The following is a 19,104-nucleotide window of genomic DNA, read 5'->3' on the forward strand; positions in this document are numbered from 1 at the left end:
CCCTTGATAGGTTTTTCACTATTGCCACGTAGTATGACGTCACTCTGAATCATAAAGAAGTTATGTAAATTGTATTTTTTGTGGAAATCATTGAGAGACTGAGCGTACGTCCATTGATGTTCGTTGTAGCCTCCCTGTTTTAGATAATGGTTAATAAAACAGTACTTGCATCTTCTTGAGTTAGTCTGGTTATTTGGACTCAGAATTATTCTGGTGTAATCCCATCCAGTAACAGGTGCACGTTCCAAGGGCCATAAACTCAAGTGCATTAGGGTCTCTTTCTCTCCCTTGTCATCTTTAAACTCTTCATGGAACCGCTGCATTCACCCCTTGATGGCCCAACACCACGATACACCAGTATGCAGAAAATACACATCAAAATCTCTATGCTTCATTGGAGATAGAAATCTACCCTTCCAACAGCACATCGCATAAAGACTCAAATGGCTTGGCATCAACCCTCTCTACTTCACAAGATCAAACCCTACCTTCTGCCCCAGGACGTCAGAATGGTGGTGCAGGAACCATTGATCTCACATATTGACGGAGTCCCAACTGCTCACCTGCATCCTGTAAGATTATTTAGCAATTTATTTTTTCGTGCAGCACCACTGCATGGGTTTGGTGCATTGCTATAATGCGTACAGCAAGGCATGTGTTGCCACTGTGACATGGACATGTAAATGAAAACAGGCTATTCGGTCAAAAACGATTTCTACATCTAAAATGCAAATAATTTTTTTCACAGTTAAAAGCATATATGCTTTTTTCTCACCTGAAATTCCTCTGTTGCAGGAGACACATTTGAGGATTAATGAACTAACCTCATTAACAATACTAACATGATTCTAACTCATTAATAATATAATGTGTTCTCCAGTGCAAAATGAGATGGAAAATGACAGGCGATGAAAGTCATTTTAAACGTGCATCCAGATTTTTTTCTCTTTGCTTCTATCTGTGCTCTGTCCACAGTATTTGCAGGAAGCAAAGACTTGAATAAGCAGGAAATCAGTTTTGTTACAGTTGCAACTGTATAAGCCAAGCCATTGCTCAAGAGAAGGAGGGTAGGACATGATTGAATTTCATTGGTTGAACTCATTTGGTAGGCTGTAACAGAGCTTTTCTAAAGAACCTCGGGGAAAAAAGAGGGAGAAGACATTTTTACACCGCTCGGAGAAAGACCTGGCTGGTGGCTGGGAGTTTCCTGATTGAAAAAGCAGATCCCAGTGCACTGCTGCAGAGACTGGGAATTCCAGTCAATAAGCCCCGGTTTGAGTGACGGCAGATGCTCGTCCTTGCTGGGGTGATTTAAGAGGGAGCATTAAGCCACTTCCAGAAGGCGACCAGCCGAAGAATTTCACATGCTGGACAAGCTTGGTAATTATATTACAGAGTGTGGGGGCAGTGTGTATGTGTGCGAAACTATTCAGTCAGAATAGAAGAGGGAGTTCCAGTGTTTTATCAACATGTTTAATGTTGCAAATTGAATATGTTCTCGCCGCTCTCTTCTCATTTTGTTACAGATAATGTTGTTGCTGTGCAATTTCCATTTATTTCTGTAAAAAGAGTAAGATCGTGTTGAAATGCAATTTTTTATAATACACAAAAATATCTGAAAGCAGACGGGTAGTGTGCTTTATTTTTCTCTTTTCTTTGTGCATCTACCATTACAGTACTGATAATATGGGGAGATGTTTAGACAGTGCAATTGTCATTTTTAAGGTAGCTAAAAATAAGACTTGGCGGTAGCTGTGTGCACGATTCCATTCAGTATATAAGTGTGTGTTTTCTGAACGGAACATAATAATAACATAATGAAATAGCCTGCTGCTGGAGGTACATGAGTCAGCAGAAAGAGAGGCCCTGGACATAGTGCACTGAGGTAGATAAGTTGGTGATGAATACCACATGTTAGCTCGCTGTCGAAGATAAGTCAGTGAGGACAGCCCATGGTGGCACTCCAAATGAAAATGTGATGTTCCTGAAATGTAAGCCTGAGGCCTCTCTAGTGATCACACGAACAAACTAAACAAAAATAAGGGTTCTGGATATTGGGGCCACATATAAAACAAAGGAATTATGCTCACCAGAAATGCCAGCAATAATGCCTACCAACATAAAATATACCATTAAATGTATCTGTGTGCTGAAATAATGTATGCATGCTGTAGTACTATATACCAAATCTAATCTGAATGCAAAGAGTGATTATTACTGAATTATTTTCATTTTGGCGGTAAGAAAATACCGCTAGGCCCCAAATCTATACAAAATACCCAACAATCCCTTCAAGGCAGCCTTCCATGATACATCTCGCCTCATCATCAGCTTTAAGTAATTTGACAAGATGAATCCCACCGTGTGCAAAATTAGACTGGATGCACATCCCAGCAAGCATCTGCTTAAAACCACTTGCCCCACCTACAAATCAACCACATACAGTACGTCGGCCTACCTGATGGCAAAGCTAAAATCAACAGATGCCACATGCTCATCTCACAGTAAGACCATCACCAGACTAGAAACTTGATTGGCCCACACGGAGAAAAGTAGGAAACAGTCCTTCTCATTCTACTGTCTGGTCCTCTGGAACTTCATCCCATTGGCATTCCAGACTGCTTCAAGTCTCCTTCAGTTTAGGGAAGGACTAAAGACCTTGCTTTACAACAAAACCGTAGTGTAACCTAGATATAGTCCGCATTGTGCACACCTCAATCTGTATATTGTACTGTGATAATAATAATAATGTTTATCGTGATGAAATTTCAGGAAGTAAATAAGAAACCCTACCTCGGGTGTAAAACTAATAATGAAAATCTTCCGGAAACATGGGCACAAGTTGCAAACCCCTGCTGAACTCTGAATGGTGCAGATGACATAGGTTGTTCTATAGTAGAGAACCTGCACATCAATACCTTGCAGATTCCTTTGTGATGGTGCCAGTACAAACCTTTCCCTCCAAGCCATCATTGGTTGAAACTCTGCAGAAGGGGCATCTGTAATGTGAGAGTCACGAGAGCCAGAGGCGTTGCTAGGGGGTGGCTAAGGGGGCTATAGCCCCTGATGCTTTGGTTGTAGCCCCCGATAGAATCTCAGGAGCTTCAACCAAAAGGCTAGCTAGCCCCCAGTCCCAACATTTCCGACATCAGCATAGCCCTGGGTCTTTTCCAGACCTAGCAACGCCCCTGACGAGAGCAGACGGGTTAACATTGGTCATAATGGCAGCCCGCGCTAAACCCTTTAGACTGTCCATGCACATCTTGGTCCTGGCACACCATTTGCACTGATGCATCACATTTATTTCTATCCCAGGGGTAGAAACATATAGCCTGGCAGGAGTTAAAATCCAGGCGCAGTCTATTTAAGTCCCTTCTTCTGGATGTCAGTTTCGTCGTTATGACCCAACCATTATGGGGCCAATTTTACAAAATGGTTTGGCAGCAGGACGTTGTGAAAGGCACAGTTGCATCAGGATCAGAATGCAGTGTGTGTAGATTCATCTTTATTGGGGGAGGGGAGCGAAAGGGAATCAGGTATCACAACTTGAGGGGAGGGGGAGAAAATGGCACCTAATTCAAAGACGTCCGTGTTGATGTTTTGCAAAACATGCTAGGATTTTATGTTGTGCTCCTGATGCTCTACGCCTGCTGCCTGGATATTTTTCACAAGTACATTTTGTTCTGATCATTGCATCCAAGCTTTCTGTGTTCACTGTAGTGCACACAGTGGTTCAGATTCTCAAAACCTTTTGGGCGCAGGTGATGAAATGCACTTGTGCATCTCATTACTTGTGACAAACAAAGGTACACCTAAATCCACAACGAGCCTCTGACTGTCTACATCTTATATGAGCACATCCAGATGTCCTTTATCACTCCCTGTTTTCAATGCGCAGCCCAAAGCCACAAACAAGATGAAGTTTTAAATGTGCAACAATGGAAGACCTTCTCCTGTGCCTGTTTGGACGAAGTGCAGAGGAAGGCCCAATGCACAATAGATTCACTTATGTGCCTTTGTTGGGTTTTATTTGAAGTGGGAGTGCAGCAGTGTTAACTGTGCTGATCGGGGTCTGACCTTAGCGTGGTGAAGGGAACAGCATCCATGTGACAGCCCCAACCGCACCCCAGTTAGGGTCCCCGGAGCGATTGACATTCAAGGACTGTGACATAGGCATAGCCACGGGAGGAACCCAGAACTGCAAGCTGTGTTCAAAATGTCGATGATTCATGTGTCCTGCAATTTACATTAATTCTCGCAACTAGCTGCGTTCTTCATTGATGCATTAGCCGTGTGATCAACCACCAAGAGTCACAGGCAACTTTCAGATGTTGGCCTGTCCTACGGTTGCAGGAGAGGCTGGGGGCAGACAGGGCAGCCTGTTCAACCCACGCGGTAGGAAGGTCCAGCATCCAGTCTAGCTTCCCAACTTGGGAGTCAGCCGAGATCATCAGGATTTAAACAAAGATAGGGTCCAGGCACTCAGCCCAGGAAGCTCCCGCTATCTGCAGCAGCATGAGAGGATTCTCAGGGCAATGGAGGCAGGCCACTCATCCTGTTCCCACCTTTCGAGGGATGGAGAGAAAATATGGAGGCAGCAGTAGGTGGGGTGGGACAGCTAGAGTCTTCAATTTGCAGACCCAGCACACGGGCCATGTTATAGGTACATGGATACAATGGAGATTCACTCACTGTACCTCGATGCCCACCCGTCGAGTAGGCCCGGCTGAGCCATGGCTCAGAGCTCACCCAAAATGTCAGGCCCCATCCAGCTGCAAAAGCATCCTTCGAGAACAGCCATGTTTCCCTCAGTTCCTGGCTGCCCCCACATGGGACTTTCCTGCCGACTGGGGCCCCATCAAGGCCAACCAGCACACTTGGAGGAAGGGGTCAAAGATGGAATGCCCAACCAGCAGCTGGCTCGGAGAGGGGGGCCGCTTGAGGCACTCTCTCTCTTTCTCTATGTCTCATTCTCTTGTGCATGTGTGGAGGGTGCTTTCCTGGTAGGTTAGGCCAACCCTCCCAGATGTCCCCTCCTGTCTGCTGGGCCCCGGCCCCCACAGGGATGGGGTCCCGGCCCCAGCACCTGATCCCTGCCCCAACTGCGGACATCCTCACTGGCTGGACCATAGCTTGAGAGGCACCCCAGAATGTTGATGCTTGGGATGTAGCTGAGGTCAGGCCCGTGGCTATCCCTTCAGCGGTTCCACCGTTAATGATCCTTCTGCAGGCTCATCTACAGAAACCTTGGTGCAAATGTTTCTTTCTCTTGTCAACTTTGATTGGTGCACCTCCACAGCTATTTCTGACCCCAGAGGGCCAATCCGTGGACCTCGCTAAACCATCCAATTGGTAGTAGTGACAGGCAGTGTATATAAAGGGAAGTGACTTAATCACTGCAAGCATATGACCCACACTTACTGGGAAATCCTTGTTCATGGCAACTAATTGCAATCCCCAATTCGTATCATGAACAGGGTTTAACGGGTTACACGCACCTGTCGTTGAGGGTTAGACACATGCTGACATGCTCAATGTGGAGCACGTGCAGCCCCAGCCATCTAAGGGCATCACAGACCTGCTATTGCACGATCTTTTGTGGCTGAACGCCACTTGTCCCTCTAAGCAGTTGGACGCCGACCACTGGGGGTTATGTAATTAGTTAGCATGGAGAAGTCTCATTTGTTATTGGAATTAACTAGAAATATCGCTCCACCAACTAAGTATGGCCATGCACCACCACCCACAAAGTCGAGAAAGATCTATCAATCTGTCAATACTTTCTGTGTTGGCCAGGTGAGGTTTCCCTTGTTGAGTCAAATTAAGCTGCAGGCTCCACTCCTGGTGGTGCCCTTCCATCCATTACTATAAGCTTCAGCTGGGGAATCAAACCCCCCCTTGTTACCCAAAGACTTTGGTTTCTCAGAAGCTTTTTGGTGGGTAATGGGAATAACGCTGCTGGATCGCTAATCGCCATTGTTTATGGTCAGAACTACAAAGGTTTCTGATCGTCTTCAAAAACTCCAACTTTGGATATTGATTAATGAAAATATTCTTGGCAAACGATTTCACTTTGGGTTGTCTTGGGCCGGTCCAAGAATTTGTCAGTGTGCCTAGTGAAATGCCTGTTTGTCTATGCCCCCAACACCACTTCTCTAATCAGTGTGTTGATAGTATCGAATGTTTATTCAGGATCTGCACCAGGGTGTTCTGCAGCATGTACAGCAATCAGGGAAGTGCCAGCATCTTTAGTAAATTAGCTTTTCCTAGCAGGGTTACTGGGAGGATGGCCCAGTGTCTAGCGTCCTCTCAGAGTCTCGCAATCACAGGGTCGAGATTGCATTCCAAGAAGTGCCTAGCACCTAGTGCCCCTTATTACTCATATTCCTAAATACTTGAAGCCCTCCATCTCCACCTTCATGGGCAGCCTCTTGTTATTGCCTCTGCTCCTCCTTTTACTGGAATAAACACTGATTTCTCCCAGTTGATTTTTAAACCACAGTGCCATCGCAAGTCTGCTAGTATCTCGATCATCCTCGGACACATTCTAGCCAGGTCCCCCAAGTACACTAATATATTGTACGCATACAAGGAGATTCTATAATCTCCTCTTCCGGGCCGTACAAAGCCCTTGATGGTTTGGTCTACCCTAATCCACTGTGGTAGGGGTTCTATTGTGATTAAAAACAACAGAGGTGACAATGGGCAGCCCTGTCAGGTGCCCCTCAGCAGGGGGAACATGCAGGACCCATGACCATTAAACCCAACCCGGGCCATTGTTTGCGCAAATAGTAGCGTCACCCAGCTCAGAAACTGGGAACCTATCGCCAATCCGTCGTAGGCCTTCTCTAAGTCCAATGCCATCACCATGTGCGCCCCTTTCAGTTATTCAGACATTGCCATAGCATTGAGAAGCCTCCATAGGTCCATGCGCGTGGCCCTGCCCAACACAACCCTGCATTGATCCGGATGGACCAATCTACTTATCAGCGGGAGTAGTTTATTGGCCAGGACTTTGGCAAGGATTTTTGTTTCCACGTTCAATAATATTACTGATGTGGGTCCGTAGTAGGTTTTGAATCAAGAGACGCTTTAAGAACAAGGTGCTTGTATGACTGCGCCAGAAGACTGGTCTGGGCATTGAAAGAATATCTGACCTCAAGGTTATCAGAAGGATCAAGATTGATCAATGGTGCACTCAGAAGGATATGGACTGTATATTGGTGGTGTGTGGTAGAAGTAACTTACCATCCTATCTTGCCCACTGTGGTGATCTCTTCAAAACATCACCGGACCTGAAATTGGTAGCAGACTTTGTCCAAGAGTAGGATGTATCTTTTCAAATTTTCAATTGAATGTTTCTCTTCTCCCCTTCTTGTCTTTGTATGTGTACATGGATTATTGTAGTGTATGTTGTTGTATTCAATGTCTTTTTATGTCTTTGTCACACCCTGCTGCCTGCGGGCTTTGGCGCGATATAAATAAATAAATACATAAATAAATAAATAGTGATATTGGCCTGTAGGATGAACACTCATTTGTGGGCTTCCCTTACTTGTGAATGACTACTATGTCAGCCAGTCTTAGATCTTCTGCCAGGTATCCCTTCCTCATGCTTTCCCGTAGCATTCCTGGCATGGGATCCCCCACTTTATCCCATGCAGACCTCCAGAACTCGGTTGGGAACTCATTTGGGTCTGGTGCTTTACCAGCTTGTAACCCCTGAACAGCCTCTAGGAGCTCCTCCTTAGTTATGTCCGCCTTCAGCCCTAAGCGTTCTTCTTCCCCCAGGCACGAGAGTGTTACATTGGTACCTACTTATTTCCGGTGTTGGGACACATGGGATTTCAGTGTATAGGGTTGGATAGTCGTCTGCAAAAGTCTGGGAGCTGTGTCTGTTACCTTCCTCTCTTTCTCCTGTAGCCTGCTCTGCCTTTCCCTCTCACTTGCCCCAATTGACCCTGGAGCTACTCCCTGTACCACTGCCTTGTACGCTTCCACAGTGCGGATTCGCTACCCACTGTCCCCGTGTTAAGGGTAAAGCATTCCTCAGACCATTACCGGATGGTCTCCCTGATCCTGTCATTCCCCAAGTGATAGGCATTCAATCTCCATTCCCTCACCCGACTCTCCCTCCACCCTCCCAGCACATCAGAAGTGGGGAGTGATCTGATAATCCTCTACGGAGGTATTGTGCCTGTGTCAATCTACCCAATGCCGTACAAGGCACTAGCATGTAATCCAGGCAAGAGCAAAAATCATGGGCTCCCGAGTGGTATGAGAAATTAATTTGGTCCGGGTGCATATCTCTCCATACGTCCCTCAATACAGTTTTCGCAAGGAAAGATGCGAGCTTGGTGCTCTCCCACCCCGAGGCACATTGATCCCCAGTACCATCGGTCCAATCCCATGTTTGCAACATCATTAATATTGCCCCCAGCAGTGTGAGATCTGCCCCGTGTGTCATTAGTAGTGTCTGAAGTTCAGTAAAAAGGTCTGTCTGCATTGATAGAGGCACATAGGCGCTGGTGACAAATAATGTTTCCCCAGACAGGGTTCCTTCAATACCCACATATCACCCACTGTTGTCCCTTACTAACCTGTAAGGGTACCAACTTATGTATCAAGATTGCCACCCCTGGGACCCTCTGTGGTAACCCGCATGTTCCACCACTTCATATTGACCTCGCCGAGGCATTTACATACTGAACCCATCAAGTGTGTTTCCTGAAGCAGAACAATATCTGCCTTCTGTTCCCTAATGTGGCGCATTACCAGGCTTCTATTTATCTTGTCTAAAATGCCATTGACATTCTACATCAGGCACCGGAGCAGTCTACGTGCCATTCCCATTGCCTGTGTGTCCCGGGCCCCCTGGCTCATCGGGCCCACCAACACACTCTTCCTGACCCATGGGCAAGCCACATTGTGCTAAAAACTTAGAATTCAAATACCCCCTTGCCCGATCCCCTCCAACTTCTACTCCCATCTCCCCTCCCCCAAACCCGAACTCACCCGTCCCACCCCATACTTCTCCCAACTCAGAAGCATCTGTTGACTCACCAACTGTAAATACATTGAAGAGTCCCTCTTTCAACGTTCGGAGACAGGAGTCAGTTTGGGAGGGCTACGTGGAAGAGTCACCCTGCCCCTTCTCTCACCGCCAATGGCCGTGGTTTATCACCTAACAATAACATCAACAATTATGAATGGGGTCCTGCCCTACGATTGTGCTCTCGGCCATGTTACTTACTGAATGCCAGTTCAGTCTCCATCCCTGCCGAGTTCCGTTCATCAGTTGTCTGCAACTCCACTTGGCTCAAAGGGCCCAGTCTTGGCCTGGTCCCGAATTGGCCTTGCTTGGCAAAACCCATAGAGTACTGACAACCGATTGTCTCAGCACCGTTTCTGCCCACTCCTAGTCTTCCAAAGGATTGTTGAAAAATTGTACCACCTGTGGCCCGCAAACTCATAGTGTGGTTGGGTATTTCATTGTGTATTTTATCCCTTTCTCCCAGAGTTTTCTCTTGGCAGCTTCAAATGTCTGTCTCGCTTTCTGAACCGCTCTAGTAAAGTCTGGGTACACTGCAATCGATGTTCCATTACATGCCATGGGCTATTTCTCCCGAGTTATTTGAAGAACAGCATCTCTGTTTCTGTAGTTTAGTAATTTAGCTATCCCCTGTCTGGGTGGGGGCCCCGGCGGCAGCGAGCGAAGTGAGTGGGAACGGTCGGGAGCGGTGCTCCTCTACTTTTTTTAATGACCTTTTACAGCTCCTATACTTTTATTTTAAAAAGAAACTGTTCTGGAATGGTTTTGTTTTAAAATTAAAGTGTAGGAAGAAGTTGAAACTTGCCCTTTCAGTGCACTGCACTGACCATTCCCTTAAACAGCAGGTGCAAGTGGTTGGTGATGTGTATTGTGTGTGTGAGGGGACGTGAAGTTGGGGTTTGTGGGGAGCGGGGGTAGGCCAGCAGGTATCATAGCTCCACTACTTATTTTCGTACACTTCGACCACTGCCCGGCGGTAACTCCTTTCCGAGGCACCCTGTGCACACGTTCAATGGAAAAGAATCTTGACAGTCCCTGTGGCCCATCCAATATTGTATGAGCTGTTTGAGGGGCCCTCTGCTATCTCCGATAGCCCGCGCAGGCACATATTATTTCGACATATGCGTCTCTCCACATTCTCCATTCTGCTTTCGAGCATTGACGTTCTTTTTAGCAATGATTGAGTATCTCTCTGTAGTGGATTTAAGGCATCTTCCACCGCTCAGATACGGCCTTCAGCTTCCTGGGCTCTGGTGGACATGCTTTTGAAGTCCTATCTCAAGAGCCCCACATCTATTCCCACCGAGTCAATTCTGTGCTCCAACTGTACCTTGGAGTCCCAGATGGCCTGGATGAATGTCAGCGTTGCTGTGCTTGTGCCGCCTCTGCTGCTCATTTCTCCACCCGGGCCTACTTGTCCCACCGCTCCTCCTGTGGTGTATGCATCAATCTTCATTTGACCCCCTGTTTTCTTAACCTTGTCCTTGTCCCTGGTCATTCTTATGATTGCCCAAGAATGGGATACATTCATGCAGGTGTCTGTTCCGGTGCAGCTGTCAATTGGAGTGCTGAGCTATCTGCTCTGATGGTTGGCCGAGAGAAGGGGAGGGAGAGGGGTCCCCACCAGAGCAGTTCCTTTGACTTTGGAGTCTGTGGCTATGTCCTCGACTCTGGCTACTATGCGGTATATCTGGCGTATACTCTGGCCCTCTCGCCCCCAGTGCGCATATCAGCAGGGTGCCACCCCCTGGCTGAGTGCCTTGCTGGAGTTGTACCCCTTCTCCTCCTGGTCTCTCATCAGCTGCTCTGGGTATGCTACACTGGCCCAGTAATGCTGGTGGTCCCTGGTGCGACTGTGTGGTTCCCCCGAGGGCCCCACTGGGCTTAGGGTTGCTGCTCCATTCGCCACCCTGTTTCCACAAGCCTCCTCCACCTGCACAGTCTAGGGAGTCCGGGCCCCTTTTTGTCTTGGTACCGGCTGTGTTTGCCGCTTCCTTGCTAATATTGATGGTCTCACGCAGGGGAGCACCGTCCTTCCTCCTGCAGAGCTGTGTGTGGGTCCCAGATGTCTCCCGCTCCCAATTCACTTGCAGCCAAGCCCAATCCTCTCCTGTCACCCTGCCATCGGGGGACAGCTCACCACTGCCCTTCCAATGTGCCCTGCAAGTGCGCTCCCAGGTTGCGGGCTGGGGAGGCAGGGCCGGAGAGGCAGGGCTCTCTACCGCGCCCAGCAACTGCTTCCTGGTCCCGTAAAGACTTTTTTCTGTGTGCGATTGTGTCTTTGGCTTCAATGCACCGTTCTCTGCCCCAGGATGCTGCTTTTCGGGTCCTGCGCACCACGCTTCCTCTCCACTGCAGGCTGGACTTCACCGCAACACCCCCTCACTGCCTCATCTGCACGGCAGCAATTTTCGGAACTTTTGCCTGTATCCCCTTTGGGCTCTGGCTTCACGGACTGCTCCACACCAGTGTGCAGTATCCATCCCAAACTTTGCCCCGGTATGCCTGATGCCTTCCCCAAGTTACAGCTTCCTAATTGAGGGCCAAGCCCTGTCTTTTCGCACTTTTTGGCAGCACTGGGTTGGGATCCGGGGTAGAGCGACACAAATCTCACCTACTTCATTCTTCGTGCAACAGCGCCCCCGGGACTCACTTTTTCAATGATTATTTAAAGTGATGACATCCCTACTAGTGATTAAACCTAAATTGTGTTCGAATTACCACCCTCGAAACAACGGGATAGTGAAATGCTTTAATGGGCTGCTAAAGCAAACACTGTAAAAATGGTGTCATATACTAGGGAGAAACTAGCTGAATTGTCTTCCTCTGGCTCTGTTCAGCCTCAGGAACCAGCCAGGTAAAGACCACCACTTGTCCTTGCATGAGATAGTGGAGGGGAAAAGATTGCAAACACCACTCACTCCTGCACGCACAGCATCAGACACACACAGGGCAGCTGATATCTTGGGGGAGGAGTTGCAGGGGGTTTTGACGGATTTAAAAAAATATATTAAGATAATTGCTCAACAGCCTGCTCCCTAAAGAGAAGAAACAGCTACCATACCTATGGTAGACTCAACAGCTCGACAGGTGACTCAGCTCTACCCTGGAGATTTCATATATATATGGTCCTTCGTGCGCAAGTCAAACGACTGCCGGTACCAAAGCCCATTAGAGGTGGTTTTACCCTTTCCTCTGTAAAAGTGATGGATCTGCGGTGCTGGGTCCATCTGACTGACATCCGAAAAGCGAATTGTACCACACCACCTCCTACAATGCTCCCCTACTGGCCCCATGACACTAAGTTTTCTTCTTCCTCACAGCTTCCAGGATCAAGAAGTGATGCAATGTATATATTGTTGTATGCCAGGTGTGTCTGTCTCTGTCTTCTTCTTTCCTTTCTTGTAGGTATTTTATATTGTTTGTGCATATAAAGGTGGGGTATATTGATGACACAGAAATATTAAGTATATGGATAGCAAATGAAATTGAATATATTTGAGATACCTTTGTGAGTGTTCACCACCCCAAGTCAAATAATATGTGGTACAACCACATTAGGGAGGTAGCAAGCGAAAGTCAAATGAGAGCTGTTACATTTGCACTATGATACCCCATGCAATAAGCAAACCCAACCTGTTTATCCTTCAAGAAATGTCACCTCTTAAGTCCATTGTTTAATATATCTGGCCCTTTGCAGAGTACGAAGCCTGTTTTTACGGACACACAGTCCAGGCAGTAATAATGGACAGAGATAAAGGCGAGCATGGCAAGAACTAAGAGCAAGCACAGTGTCAGACAAAGACCACTACTGAAATGGGAAAGTGCGCTGTTTTCCAACAACAGATGGGTGAAAGGACTAGTGAACTGTACAGCAAGGGGCCTACTGGGGTTCTCGGAGGATGAAGTGGCACGGGTCAACCAGAAATGTTCGAAAATGTGGGGCACCTATGTGTCAAAACGCATGTTGATTGAACTGAACGAGAAGCCTGCTAAAGTGCAGTCAATGACATATTTATCTTTTTGCTTCTAAGCAAATGGCAATGTATTTGTAGGCACAAATGAAGGATGCAATAACACATTGTTAATTCCTTGTCTAACCATTGGCACGTCTGCACTGATGGACTCGTATTAGGTGTGCATACAATATGGGTATAGCCTCCTTCCTGCATCTTTGAGAGGTGTCTGTACTCTCACCACCTTCCATTCATAAAGCCTGATTCAAATTTGACTCTCATAAAATCCAGTTGCAACTGAATCCCCTCCCCAACAGCGTGTTCGTCACCCACTAAGAGCTCGATGAAAAAAAAGAGATCAAACTATTGGTCTCAAGACTCCTCTGAAAAGCTACACGCAATCCCAGAGCAATTCCATCTGTTCACAAAGACAGAAAAATGTTTACCTCCCTCCTTGTGCCTGCCATCCAAACTGCAGTCAATGCAAAGTGGTTGAAGATTATTAGGTGGGAGATGCTTCAAACAGTGAACCAGACAGAGGAGGGTCTCAACTCAATAAAGTCGGAATTGTGGGCTCTTCTTGCTGCACATACATTCCCCCAAATGATGGATCTTCAACCTCTGCCATCAGAGCCCTCCACAATTTGCAGATTGCCATTGAGAAGGAAGATAGATTGAGTGCTGAAGATTCGATTGAATGTTTTCATGGGCCTCGTTATGGTTGGGAACAGCTGCAACACTTGGTTCCTATCATAGTATTATTTCTTGTGATTTTATTGTTTGTATTAAATGATTCTATGGTGCTGCTCCAAGACACACTGCCTAAGAGTGCAATGATGATGTCAGTGTCAATAACAACAGGTGAAGCTGCTCCCCTCACAAAACGTGTGTACACACAGAGAAGTGGCATGGTGAAATAGATCACAGGATGGTAAGAGTAGAGCAACCATTTGGTCTCCAGGGGACACTGGGGCTCATTACAGGTGTGTTTAGACAGTAATACTGGCAAAACCAAGGCAGAGATGGAAATTAGGCCACAGGTGCACCCAAAAACTCTTCTCTGCACAACCATGATGCTACTCATCACAGTGTACATGGATGTGGAGCTGCTTCAGGTCAACATAGACCTGCAGGGGCTGGAGTACCACCAGAGGCAACAGGAGGCATTGGAGAGGTAGAGGAGGATGTTGAGGAGGAGAAGGAGGATGCTGGTTCACAGGAGATGCCATGCAAGACGTCCAACCATACCATGCAAAAGGGCTACATCATAGACCCTCACAGACACGCAAGTCCTCACCCGGTACTTCCTGGACAGGAGACAATAACAGAATTCCTCGCCCACATTCAGGAGGACATAGGGAGCAGGATCTGCATCAGGACAGCCATACCACCTTTGGCCAAGCTGGTGTCAGTCCTGAACTTCTTGGCCACGGGCACATTCCAGCACTCAGTGAAAAAACTGCCTGACATTTCACTCCCTGCCTTCTCCAGAGTGCTGGGTCAGGTGCTGTTAGGTAAGAATTGCACAGAACTAGTAAATCTTCCTTTCCTGGTTCAACTTCAAAACTTTTTGCTTTATTAGTGGGATATTTTTCATTAATACCTCAGTGAGTGGGAACCTTTTTCCACACTTACATAATCTTAAACTCTTTTTATGGGTGTAATTTTTAAGACTCTCTATAGTTTCTTTTTAAAGTTATCATCTTTAACAACTTATTGGCAATAATTGCCTGTTGTTGCTAGGTTGCCCTAGGGGCTCCCCTTTAACTTTCTTGTGCTAACCTTGAGTGAACTACACTTCCCAAGGGTAGAAAGGATCTTTGGATCCCTTGTACATTTTATTTAGAGACACCAGCACACCCCACCTTATGTGGAGTGCTGGGGAGATACAATGTATCCCCTTTCACACTAAAACTGTAACAATTCGCTTATAGTGAAGAGCTTACATTCAATGGCTGGTGGCAGTGATACCTTGTATTAATTTTGTGCACCTTTTAGACGGGCTGTGATGACAGCTGCAGTAAAGGCATCCAAGGGTGCTCATTTTACCAAAATGGCCCCTGTCTTTTTTTGTTGCCATTTTAATGTTTCATTTTGTTTCTTGTTCCTTCCCCTGACATCCAGGGTAGGAAATTCCTTTGTATGATTTTTGTCTTCGGCGGGAGTCCCCTGGACTCCCCGCCCAGGCGCCAGTCTGTCTGTGAGAGCAGGAAGTGAGGGAGGAGTCCAAAACTCCCCAGCCCTTTGTCTTACGCCTTGCTTGAATGGGGACAAATCCCAGTGGGGGGCTGGCTGTCCTGATTGGAAAATCAGACCGCCCCTTCTTGTAAAATGCAGGGAGAGAGTGCAGAGGTTGTGTTGTAATTCCTGATAAATACTGTGAACCTGGAAGCTGAAGATATGTCGACCACTGGAACTTAAACCATAGAGGATGACAAGGGAAAAGCAGTGAAGATGATTTCCAGCGACCAAAGAGCCTGCTGTGTAACCAGAGCCTTCTGTTGCCCTTCGTTCCAATGAATCTGGGGTTTCCGAAAATGACAACTCTGACCCATTGCCTAATGTGACCAACTAGACTCAAGAAGAGCTGCATTTTGAGCCATCCAATGCATTGCTGCGACCTTGCATTGTTGCACTACCCCAATATCCTGGGACCTCAAGCCATTGTGCAGTGCACAGTCTTCCAAATTCTGAATCTCGTTGAAACTTTGTGAGCATCCTGGTGGATCTCGAGAGAAATTAATCGAGTCCAAAATGTTCCTTCACCAGAGTGCTGGACCTTTAAAACGAGAACAATTCAACTGCAATGTTCTGTCTTCTTCTGTGCTCCTTGAAAAGGTGGAAAATCCACAGAACAGCATTCAGCTGCAAGGGAAACATTGCCTAGAGCCTTCTTCATCGATCCCTGCTGCAAAGTCCCTTCTGAGATCTTGTTTTCAGTCCCCACAACAAGGAATCCACTGACCGGGTACTTGGCTGCAGACCATGAAGTTCTCCTGCAGCAAAAGCTTCTTCAATGCTGAGGTACTGTATTGGCTTGGGTATGTACTAACCTTAAGCCTGTTAGGATTTATGTGTAGTTAAGTGGTGTTTTCTGTGATTGGGAGGTCCCTCGTCCAGTGCACCAAGTCCCACTGCTAGAATCCCACTAGGGTGTCTCCTGCGAAACCCCTGGACCCTCTTCTAACTCTAAAGTGAAGTACTTACCTGTTTGCCCAGTTTTCCTAAGGAACTCTGATTTTTGCTACTAAAGAACCTATTCTGACACTGCCTGTTGATCACTAGTCCTAGTGGCCCCTCATCTGCCACTGAGAACACTCATGCACCAAGAATAAGGGAAAGACTCTCAAGGGATTGGGACTTTTGCCTAGAAAAGAAAATAAGTGTTTTAAAAGTGACTTACTTGTAAAGAGTTGGTTGGTAACTGTAATTCTAAGAGTGAACAGTTACAAAAGTTCTTACTGATCTTGAATGTGTGATGCACTATTCTTAAAAGTATGGTTAACATCTTTTGTTCCTTAGCAACTCTTTTGCCAGTCTAATAGAAAGTAGATGTGAAGGTATTTTACTCTCCTGTGATTAGGTTGTGCCTCTTCCAAAAAGTAAAGTGTTGGTATCACCAGATTAGTCTCTTGAGGATAATTGTATGAGTGTCCCCCAACTGGGTCTTACTTCTCCTGACTTGCTGCTAGCCTGTCCTTAATAAGTCTGCATTAGGTTGTTGCCTACCTAGAATAACTATTCAGTAAAGTGTAACATTGGGGTTTACTTTCCCCCTCCATTTTGAGGTTAAACAAAGTATATGGGTTTTAGTTACCTTTTGTTAGCTGTGTGCCATCCAAAATAAGTTAAACAAGCTACTGCTTACCTCAGTCTGGGGTTCCCTGATTTCAAAAGAACTTGTAATTGTATATATATTTGTATTTTTTATTTTGTTTGACTGAAAAATTCAACCTTTCAAAATTCGACTTTTAGTTACAGCATGATGAAACATATGTTTAATAAACAAAATACATTACATTGTTTTGCTACAACATTACAAACAAGAACACTATTATAACACATCTTCGCACTAATACAAATGTTAAAAAAGAAAGTATAAACGAAAATTCATTGGCATAGGACGCAGTTTTAGTAAAAGAAACAATTTGTTTCGTAAAATATTTAGAATCACATTTAAATTGAAAAAGATCTATTACAAAATGCATAAGAAAGTATGATTTTTCATTTTTCATTAAAAGCAAAATTACACTGCAAAATAGTTTTTATAAATTGCGTAAGGGCAATATATATAACAGTTCTTTTGCTCGTGATTAAGGAACTCCATATTTCATAAGATGAACGAGCACATGAAAATTGCAATACATTGCGGAAGTAGTGTTCTCGTAACCCAGAAAGTGCAGGACATTCAACTATTCATTGAAATAGAGTCTCTAATTGCCTTGGATTTTTACAAAATCGACAGAAAATTTGATTTTTAGAGATTAAACCTCGTCTCGCCAGACTTTGATTTGTCGGGCATAGATTCATGCGTAGTCTAAGCATTTCAGAACGCACGGAGGGTGAAGGACATTTGATGAGATAATGTCCCATTTGTTTGAATTTCTTATGTGGAAACAGGTTTAGATCGAATTCTACGTAACTTGTGCAAATCTGTTGAGTGAAGATCCAATCATAACGATATAGTTGTATTTGGGCTTTTTCAGGATTAGTGAGTAACAGGTCGATTGATATAACAGCATCAACAAGCGCATTCAAGATGACTTTAACCCATTTTTTTGGAAACTCATCCTTTAATGAGCAAATATACGCCGCTACTGTGCCTAAGATATTCGTTATGTTAACTCCCAATAGACATTTTTGATAAAAACTGCACATCTTCCAAAGTACCTGCCCAAACATTGAAATCAAGCCCAATTCATATCTAAGAAAGCAAATGGGAGTACAAGCGGGTAGGCAGAACACTGCTTTCCAAAACTTTCCTTCCAAACGGTCCAAAAATGATCTTGGTTTTGGTAATAAAGTATCCGCTCCGTAGGAAAGAATAGGCACTGCTTTCTGATTAAAAAAGTTAACAACGTGGGTTGATGTGAATTTGCAATACTTGTGTAATATAATCTTAGCTTGGGATATTAGTGTCATTGTTTTGGCCTTCAAAGTGTCAACAAAAATCTGGTTTTTCACGGACCCCGAAAATGGTAAACCTAAATATTTGTAGTGGGGGACGACCTTTAATGGAGTAGTCTGAAGAAACCACTGATAGTTTACCATTTTTGAGTTCTTGTTTCTTTGAAACATCACTATTTGCATTTTGTCCACATTGATGGTCAGATTGTTATTGCAAACATAAGCATCTAATTTATTTAGCAATTCTTGCAGGCCTTTAGGTGTTTGGGAGACGAGTACAAGATCATCGGCATATAAAAGCCATATGATCTTTTGTAAACCCAACTTCATGGAATCAGACTCAGTATCTTAAAAAGAAACTCCTATATCCAACAGAAAAAGGTTAAATAATGTCGATGCAAGTATACACCCTTATTTTAATCCTCTTAAGGTCTTGATATTAGCTTATAATAAGCCATCGAGGGATAGTTTAACTTGCATACTAGTATTTATGTGGAGTTTTTTGATCACAGTTATGAGAGAAGATGGACATCCGTACTTTTGTAGTTTATGAAATAATGAAGTTCGATCAACTGAATCAAACGCTATGCGGAAGTCCACGAATGCCATATAGATTGGTTGGTTGATCTCCGAGTATTTGGACTTTAGCATATTTAGAGTGATTAGGTTTACAGAAGTCCCCAGCCCAGCAACGAAACAAGTTTGAAATGGGTCTCTTTTACACTCTTGAATAGTCCACATATTCAGTTCTTGTAAAATAATGTGACTATAAAGTTTTCCGGGGGCATCCAATAAGGCGATGGGTCTATAGTCTATAATTTTCAGGGAGACACCGATCGCCTTTTTTATGGATGGAGACAATTAAAGAATGTTTCCAAGAAGATGGTATATTTTGCGTAATGTTCATATGTTCAAATGTTTGGTAGAGAATTGATGACCATACTTCCGGATGTTGTTTGAAAATTTTAT

At 45.2% G+C, this 19,104-nt stretch overlaps 1 non-coding gene across 1 annotated transcript; it reads right to left on the reverse strand.

Annotated features, from left to right (window-relative positions):
* Positions 1 to 4,159: 4,159 nt before the first annotated feature.
* On the reverse strand, positions 4,160 to 4,313 carry LOC138570696 (5.8S ribosomal RNA). The gene has a single exon (XR_011303731.1). It is a non-coding gene; the product is annotated as a 5.8S ribosomal RNA (ribosomal RNA).
* Between the last annotated feature and the right edge of the window lie 14,791 nt (positions 4,314 to 19,104).

Source organism: Ambystoma mexicanum, chromosome 2q (genome assembly GCF_040938575.1).
Source record: "Ambystoma mexicanum isolate Mex_15411 chromosome 2q, UKY_AmexF1_1, whole genome shotgun sequence".
In the NCBI taxonomy this organism is placed as follows: domain Eukaryota; kingdom Metazoa; phylum Chordata; class Amphibia; order Caudata; family Ambystomatidae; genus Ambystoma; species Ambystoma mexicanum.